Below are 8,565 nucleotides of genomic sequence, written 5' to 3' on the forward strand. Positions count from 1 at the left end.
GCATGCTAACTATGAAGGTGGTCAAGCACTGAAAGATATTATCTAGAGTGGTTGTAGTCTCCATCCCTGGAATTTATTAAGTGACAGTGAGGCAATCATTTGCTAGGATAACTTAGACAAGGATGATTGTTCCTTGAGAAAGAGGTTGCGCTAGATGTTGACATCTCCTTGCCTACTCAGACCCAGCTCCAAGGAAGACTTTTTCTTCCCATAACAGTCTACAGTCTTTGCACAGAAAGTTGTAGTCTGCCATGGTGGGCCAACTGTCCAAGCCTGAATCTTCTTCATGACTTAGTTTTTTTCTTTCTATATCAACTAGTCCTTGTTTCTTTGTGTGCCTATTCCCAGTTTTCCTTGTCTTCTCATCCAATCAGTTTCCTTTGTCAACTCGTTTTGGCCCCTTGTTACAGTTCTCTTACTCAGCCAAACCTAGTTGTCTCTCTGCACCCTACTTTCTTGGAAGACCTATTTTTCCTCCTCAAGTCCTGCCAGTTCACAGTCCCAGTTTTCACATCCAAACTGTCCTTATCTCAATCGCTCTATTCCCCCAGCTCCCACTCAGCTTCAGTGTTCCTACCAGTCATACAGCTTGCTCCCAATGTGCTTCCCCACCCGTTTCCCTTGCCAGCACTCAGTACCAGCTTCTCCTACCCTCATGTCTGATTCCAAGACTATCTAGCTAATCTGTCTCATCTCCTCTGTTTCCCAGTCTCCTTTCCCAGTCAGTTCCAATTCCTCACCTCTAAATCATAATGTCTCTCTTCTTAATTTCTAGTCTAACACTTCTGATCCCAAACAACTGTTTTCCATTTTTGGTCTCATTTTTGTTTTCTCTGCATTCTAGTCAGTGTCCTCCTCAACACTTCTTGGATGCTAGTAGGTGTCATTTCTGGAAACACAGAAGACAGACTCCCTGTTCTAAGTTCCAATGCCTGAACCTCCTTTGAAGCATAACAAACTGCAACCTCATCTGGGTCAAGTGAAGTATTCTTTGCTCCATTTAAGCTCACTGACTTCCTGCTTGCTTACTTCAGCACGGCTGCTTTTACACCTGCTGTGTAAAATCCATTTCTCAACAGCATGATTTAAAACAAGGGTGGACAATTATTTGGGACCGGGACCACACAGGGAGTTTTGATGAGTTGTTACTGTTGGCTAGAAAATGGTATTTAGAGGTTTGCTTTTGGAAACTGGCTTATAGGTAAAGTAAATATGAATTAAAACAATAGTCTGGACAGAAGCTAATGGATTCTAAAAAGCCTGATTGTACTTCAAGGTCCTCTGCATCTGACACACGCAAGCAGCAAGCTGACACACAGGCTGGGAAATAGTAGACATGTGCCACACTGTTGCATAACATACGGTGTCATGAGGTCATAGTGCCCAATTGCAGAGCCCTTGGGATTTTTAGTTTTGGGGAATAGACCAAATTAGGGGAAGACCGGGAAAGCCCAAATTAGGATGTGTACATGTGATGGGCTTGTGAAAACAAAGGAACTTACTGACAGGACGGAAAGTGGACAGTATGAGAACCACAGAAGGACCGATGAGCAATGCCCAAAGATGAAGAATCATCATACAAAGAAAAAGATACAGGTATTTCAGATACTGGAGGGATTTCAGAGCAGCAAAACATCCACAAGGGGGGAACCTGAAGCCACCATGTACAGAGGGCACACCAGCCCATCTCACCCACCCCACTGCAGAGGGGGTAGGGGGGGCCTTGGCCTCCAACCTTTAGGCTATTGATATCTGACAATCAAGAGAAAACCTCAGAGTGAAGATTGTGTACTGGCCAGACATACCTTCCCTCTGATGACAGCTGTATGACTGGTAGATATAGAATTTGCATTATTCTTATCTGCTATCATTGTGTATCAATAAAATTTGCCTATTATCGAATGGAGATGTTGTGGTCAGTCTGAAGGTTTGGGTCTGCCCAGAACAAGGTATCCGGGTCATAAATCCAGTGCCAACCGTCACAAGTTGGGTCAGCACCCTCCCCCCACCTCTGCTCACTGCTGCAACAACTCACCAAAACTCCCTATGTGGAATAGAGCCATGGGCAGGCAGGGAATGGTTTTTGGGAGCCAGACTAGTGGGCAAAGCCAGGATCACAGGGCAGGGTCATAGGGTAGCTTCCTATGTGGGTGTGGGGTATAGGGTATGGGGTGTGTGTTTGTTGGAGAGGGGGGTGCCAGGAGCACTAGGTGCCAGGAGCCAACTGGGGGTGAGGAGAGGGAGGGAGGGGGAGGAGGGGGCAGGGGGCACATGCAGCTGAACTCGCCTGAACAGTGCAGTTTGTGGCTGCCCTAACAGTGCTTTGCATGGGTCCGAGCCCCACCTGGGGCAGCCTGCACCATGCTCCAGGGCACACTTGCTAGCCCAGATCCAGCCAACACCCACAGCTTAGTGACAGGGTTGCTCTCAGTGCTGCTGTAACTGTCCAGGTGTTGCTCAGCTCCCCTTGCCACCAGCAGCGGCTCCTCCTCCTGTTCCTGTTGTGCCACTTGAAGCTGGGAGGAAGCTTCAGCCCAGCGGCTCCCACCCCAGCACCCAGGGCTCCACCTCTGGCTCCTTGTTGCCTTCCACTCACTCCACCCACCCGGCATGGGCAGTCAAGTGGGTGGAAGGCAGCTGGGAGGTGGAACTGGAGCCCTGCTCACTAGGGCAGGAGCTGCCCAGCTGAAGCTTTATTCCATCCTGGAGCGGCACAGCAAGAGCAAGAAGAGGAGCTGTCACTGAAGACAAGGGGAGCTAAGCAGCACTTGAGCCTCTGCAGCCATACTGGGAGCAGCCCTGCTAGAAAACTGGGCATGCTGGCTGGGGCTGGGCCTGCAGGTGTGGGCTGGAACCCAGCGTGGGCTGCCCTGGGCAGGGTTCAGCCTCATGCAGTGCTGCAGGAGCAGCAGCAGCCCAGATCCAATCAATTGGTGGATTGATTGTGGGATGGATACAATCAGTTGGCAGGCTGGATCCAGCCTGTGGGCCATATTTTGCCCACCCCTGCTTTAGACCCTGCTGTAGTATCACTCTGGGTCCCCTTTAAGGGCACAGCAACATAGAAAAACTCACTTGAGTTCAATAAATACAAGAAATGAAGTGTCAGCTGATAACTGGCCCATTAGCATTTTCCTCTGTTCCTTCTTAAGCACTTTTGAGATTTACTAAACCTATCCACAGAGAGATGAAGACATTTAAAATTACATGCATTCCAGTTCATTTACTATTTTAAAATCTTTATTATTTGTGTTACTCCTCAACATGTTTCAAAACAACCCCATCCTTCGAAACAATCCCATCCTAACAGAACCATCACCATTCCTGGATCTTACACCTGCACCACCAGAAATGTTATGTTACTTATCCAGTGCACCAAATGCCCAGATGGAAAGTATGTAGGAGAAACCTAACAACAACTGCACACCAGAATGAATGCACGCCGGAAATCTATCAAAGGCAAGAATACCCAATTCCCTGTGGGTGCATGTGTCTCACAAGACATACCCTCCCTCTCCAATCTCTCAGTTCTGATCCTGAAAGGGAACTTACAAAATAGCTTTGATAGATGAGCCGACAAACTTCACTTCATAAATCTATTTGATACCAAAAAACATGGACTCAATATAGACATTGGATTTATGGCACATGACAACCTGCCTGACATCTGATTCACCAGGTACCTGCCAGACCTGACCTTGTATCTTTTCCGTTCCCCCCGCCCCTCCTTTTCTACCCTTTGTCTTCCTAATTTCCAGCTATTTACTTTTTTATCCACAGCCTCTTTTCTGCCTTGGAAAGCTACTCCTTTAAAGTCTCCCTTACTTACCTTTGGCTTTCTCCCCCCTCATTTCCCCCTCTACCATTTGTTTCCCCAATTTCCACCTATTTACATTCTCACTGACATCCTGTCACACTTTTAGCTTCTTCCTTTCCTTGGGGTCTCAGAAAAGCAGAGACTCCCTATGCCTAAAGAAGGGTGACTGCGCCTGAAACCTTGCACAGAACTTTTCTCCAGCTACTCAGTTGGTTTAATAAACAATATCACCTCTACTCAAAGAGCTTTGCCTACCATCCTTTGTACACATATGTAAGCACAATCTTCTGACAGAGACACTGAGTACTGGGCAACAAGATGCATTCATTTCTGGCGTAGGATGATACAGTTTTCATACGTCACCACAAGCTATTTCATCTTTCTAGCCAGTTAATTCTGGACCAGTATCACTAAAATGGTCTTTGTAAGAAAACAAGTATGTGATTGCTTGGTTATCAAAGTTTGTTTCCTATATTTTCTCTCTTTGTAGACCTTAACATTTCTTTATACTCACTACTATGAAAAGTTTTAGATGCTGTCTGATGTTTTGCATTTGAAAACAGATTTTTCTTTGCTAAAGTTTTAAGGCAACTACAGCATTTTTTTCCTAAAGCAACTGAACTTTAAAATATAGGAAGCAGAGTAATCTTAAAAACTGGGGTATGCTAACTTTCAGACACACGCAGATTGAAATGTAATCTTCATTTGTGCCCTGGAGAATATTGATTTTGCTATCTGCTTGCTCTACAGTTAAATTTGTATATGATGGTAGGCTATTGGGCATACTTTCATATCTCTCAGCCTGTCAAATATATTAGCACTGCTTCCACCTGGTTACTTTGCCTGATAAATCTCACTTTATAACAACTCACATTTACCAGACAGTCATTTTACAGTCTCTGAGATGGGTGACATCATGCCATCACACTGGAAGAGATAAGCATTTATTTTAAAGTAAATGCTATTAAAATTATATTTTGTTAGGTAGGGCTATAATTTAGGAAAATTGCTTTCTTGATAGCTTTCCTTTTATGACTGAATGTCTGGTTATTAAGGAATGTTTCATCTCTTCTCTCCCCTTGAAGAAGTCAGAATGGAAAAAATGGAAATGCCAATCTTATCTTTGGTGCAATACAAACAGGGCACTCAGACCCACGGTGTTTTCATCTTAAATATGCATAGCACCACATGGATTGTGAAGGACTTCACAAACGTAATGAACATGTTATGCTACGTATAAATTACTTCAACAACTGCCAGTAGGCTGGTCCCTTCAGGAGAAATATGGTAAAGATCCAGTCATGTACAGTAATGCTACCTAAGAGGATCCAGACCCACTGAACAGTGAAAATGGTTATTTCCAAATGCAACTTAAGAGGCCCCTGTGGAAGAGACATATTACACAGAAGTTATAGTTTGGACTCTATTCAGGGCCAGAGTATGAGCATCCTTAGCTTGACAAAAGTGCAAAGGAAGCTAATGACTACGTAGTTATAGTCTACACATGTAATTAATGCAACTAAATAAACTCCGGTGTAATTTGAGCCAGAGTAAACTAAACCCGATGTCACCTTCTACACAGGCATTTAAGCATAGTAATTTACTCTGCCGTTAAATGGTACCTGTGTCTGATGGGACTATCCAACAGTGCTTAGTCTACACTTGCCCAATTGCTGCACATGTGTAAATAGTGGCACTTTACTGCACAGTAAATTAGTCTACTGTGCAGTAAAGCGCATATGTAGACATGCCCAATGATTAAGGTTTTATATCTCCTTCCAAAGACAGCTCCAGGAGCAGTGAAGTTCAGGGATGATAGTTAACTGACTCCAGATCATTGGGTACATCTGTATAGTACGAGGCAATCCCCTGCCAAAATACTCCAAGAAATCTTATTTTCCATGAAGTCTCCCTTCCATAAGAACATACGTACCATACTGAGTCAGACCAATGGTCCATTTAGCCCAGTAGTCTGCCTCCGACAGTGGCAGGAATGAATGCTTTAGAGGGAAAACATTGAACCAGGTAGGATCTAGAGTGATTTACCCCCTGTTCATTACCCTCCCTTACCCTCCTACATTATTGATTTAAAACAGGGGTGGACAAGTATTTCAGTTGGAGGGACACTTAATGAGTTTTGGTGAGCTGTCAAGGGTAGCACACACAAAATCTTTTAGAAGATATCATTTCAACAAATTAGAGATAACAATAGATCATATCCTAAAAAATCAAACATCTACTACAACATATTTTATTAAAAAAAATTCTCCTGATTTTTTTTTTGAGTAGTATGTATACAGGCAATTGCACCATATCTCAAAATAGTCATACTTTTGTATATTTTGTGAGGGGGTGGGGCCAGGGGAGTGTGTGGGGTGATGTGGGGAGGCTGTGTACGCATAGGTGTGGGAGGGGCTGCCTGAGTGCTAGGGCCTAGGAGCCAGCCAGTGACTGGGGGAGGGAGGAAGTGGCAGGGGGGTGTGCACCAGAGCTCGCTTGGGCAGTGCAGGTTCCATCTGCATGGTTGCCCCTGTGGTTCTCCACATGGGGCCGAAGCCTGCTCACTCCAGCCCAGAGCAGCTAGCGCTGCAACTCTGCCCCAGCCCCAGCCAGCATGCACAGCTTCCCAGTGGTTGCTGCTCAGCTCCCCCCACCTCCAGTGGCTCTTCCTCCTCCTTCTGTCCCTGCTGTGCCACTCTCGGTGGGGGGGAGCTGCAACTGGGTGGCTTCTGTCCCAAGGAGGGCTCCAGCTCCAGCTGCAGCTCCTGGCCACCTTCTACCTATTTGGCCACCTGCAGGTTACTCATCACGACAGGTGGGCCAAACACAGACCCAAACCTGCTGTAGTTTATAAGAGACAAGATCATGGCCTACAGAAACGTGCCTCAGTCTCTGACTAATGAAACCATTAATGCCATCACTTAAGGGGATGGTAAGGCTTTTTTATTAGTGCTATAACTATCTATTTTCTGATAACTCCCTGAAAGGTCAAGTTGTTAGTGCTGCTAATAAAAACATCCCTCAAGGAAGCACTTGTGAAAGCAAAACATGTTTTTTTCCTGTTTGAAATCATGTACTTCTCCTCTAGCCTCAAAAAACAGAACATTATCTAAGTATATTCTACTTAAACAGAACTAAAATGATTGGTGTCATTAAGTGCATTGATCCTGAATTGCATAGTTTGGAATCTGCAACAATTTCATTACCGGATTTCTTCTGCATGATAAGTGGATAGGAGTGAAATGAAGTTAAATTTTCCATCCACAGAGCAAGTTTTATTCACTATACAGATTAGTGAAGGAAAGAAGACCTTCAGTCCTTAGCAACCAACTATCTTTTAGACACCAGAGAAATAATTCCATGAAAGGGCCATTACAATCTCATATCTCCAGAATGCTTTGGGCAGTGTCACGTATTACAGCACAGCAATAACATTTACATACTTAGTACTAAGGAAAGTTATTCCTCAGTGTAGGCGTCAGGGCAGACTTACGTGACAAATTCAAGGGAGCATTGGGCAAGAGAAAAGAATCTCCAAGTAATGCAAGTTTTGCAGCACTTGCATCCAGTCTCTGAGATTGTTGCCAAAATTGATCATTTTGGGGATTTTGGAGAAGAATGAAGGGAAAACAAGAAGAGTGCTTGGAGCCAAACAGTTTTCAGGCATTTAAATCCCCAAACATGATCCTTTTTCACCCTGTACAATGGCCACTGTGGTTGAACCTTCTAGATTAGGATGCATCTCTATTTTGGCTCTCCAACAATACTCAGAAATTCTCCCACAAGGTGTCTACCTCCACCTCTTGTGATCCCATTCTGCCTGGAAGAGTGCATACATTTCACATAAGCACCTCTCTCTCCTTGAAGCTTTATACAGGTCCCAAAATCTTTAGATGGAGAAGAACCACACTTCTCAACCCTTGTTTGCAGCGGTCTTTATATATATAACAGGGTTCCTTTCTCCCCTCCTGGACAATGATGAAAATAAAGTCCACCTCACATGGATAGAGTCATGTTCCATCCTACTTGTTTTCCTTCTAGTTGTGTGACTCTTCCCCTCTTTGCTACCCAGTGGACCAGCTTCAACAAGAGAAAGAGTGTGCTCTTGGTTCTACCTAACCCATGGTCTGGTGCTTAAGACAATTTCTTGAGAAGTGAGAGATGTGGGTTCAGCACCCCTCCTTCCCTGCTACTTCCTACCCTGGGATGAGGGAGACCAGGAAAAAATCCACAACCATTGTTTTTTTCTGAACAAAAAGTCACAATCTCTCTTGGAGGAGCACCATAATACTCCACTTGTTTTGAAAAATATTTTAATTGAGGAACTGAACAAACCACAATATCAATGCTGCTCTAAAGCCATCTAATATCTGAGAATCATTGGGTTTTTGGGGGGGGGGGCAGAAGGGGGCTACACAAAATGGACAGCTATCATATAACATTTCAGCGTTAGTCTCTGTGTCACTACATATAGAGTAGGAATCAGTTCTCTTTTTCTTTCCGTTTCTAAAAATACCAAAGCAGTTAAGGCTTAGTTTCCACTTTTCCTTTTCCTTCCACATGGCTTTCCACAGCAAGTGATGATATAAACTTGGGTGCACAAAAGCTTGGGTTCTCACTCTCTCTCTCTTTCTCTTTCTCTCTCTATATATATATATACCTATCTCATTTAGCAGGTCTGTAAAGGTGCACAACCACCCTGCCTTCTGACCGACTTCAGAATAACACATCTACACTCTCTCTAGCAG

This window comes from Crocodylus siamensis, chromosome 3 (genome assembly GCF_052110815.1).
Source record: "Crocodylus siamensis isolate JL-2025a chromosome 3, ASM5211081v1, whole genome shotgun sequence".
In the NCBI taxonomy this organism is placed as follows: Eukaryota; Metazoa; Chordata; order Crocodylia; family Crocodylidae; genus Crocodylus; species Crocodylus siamensis.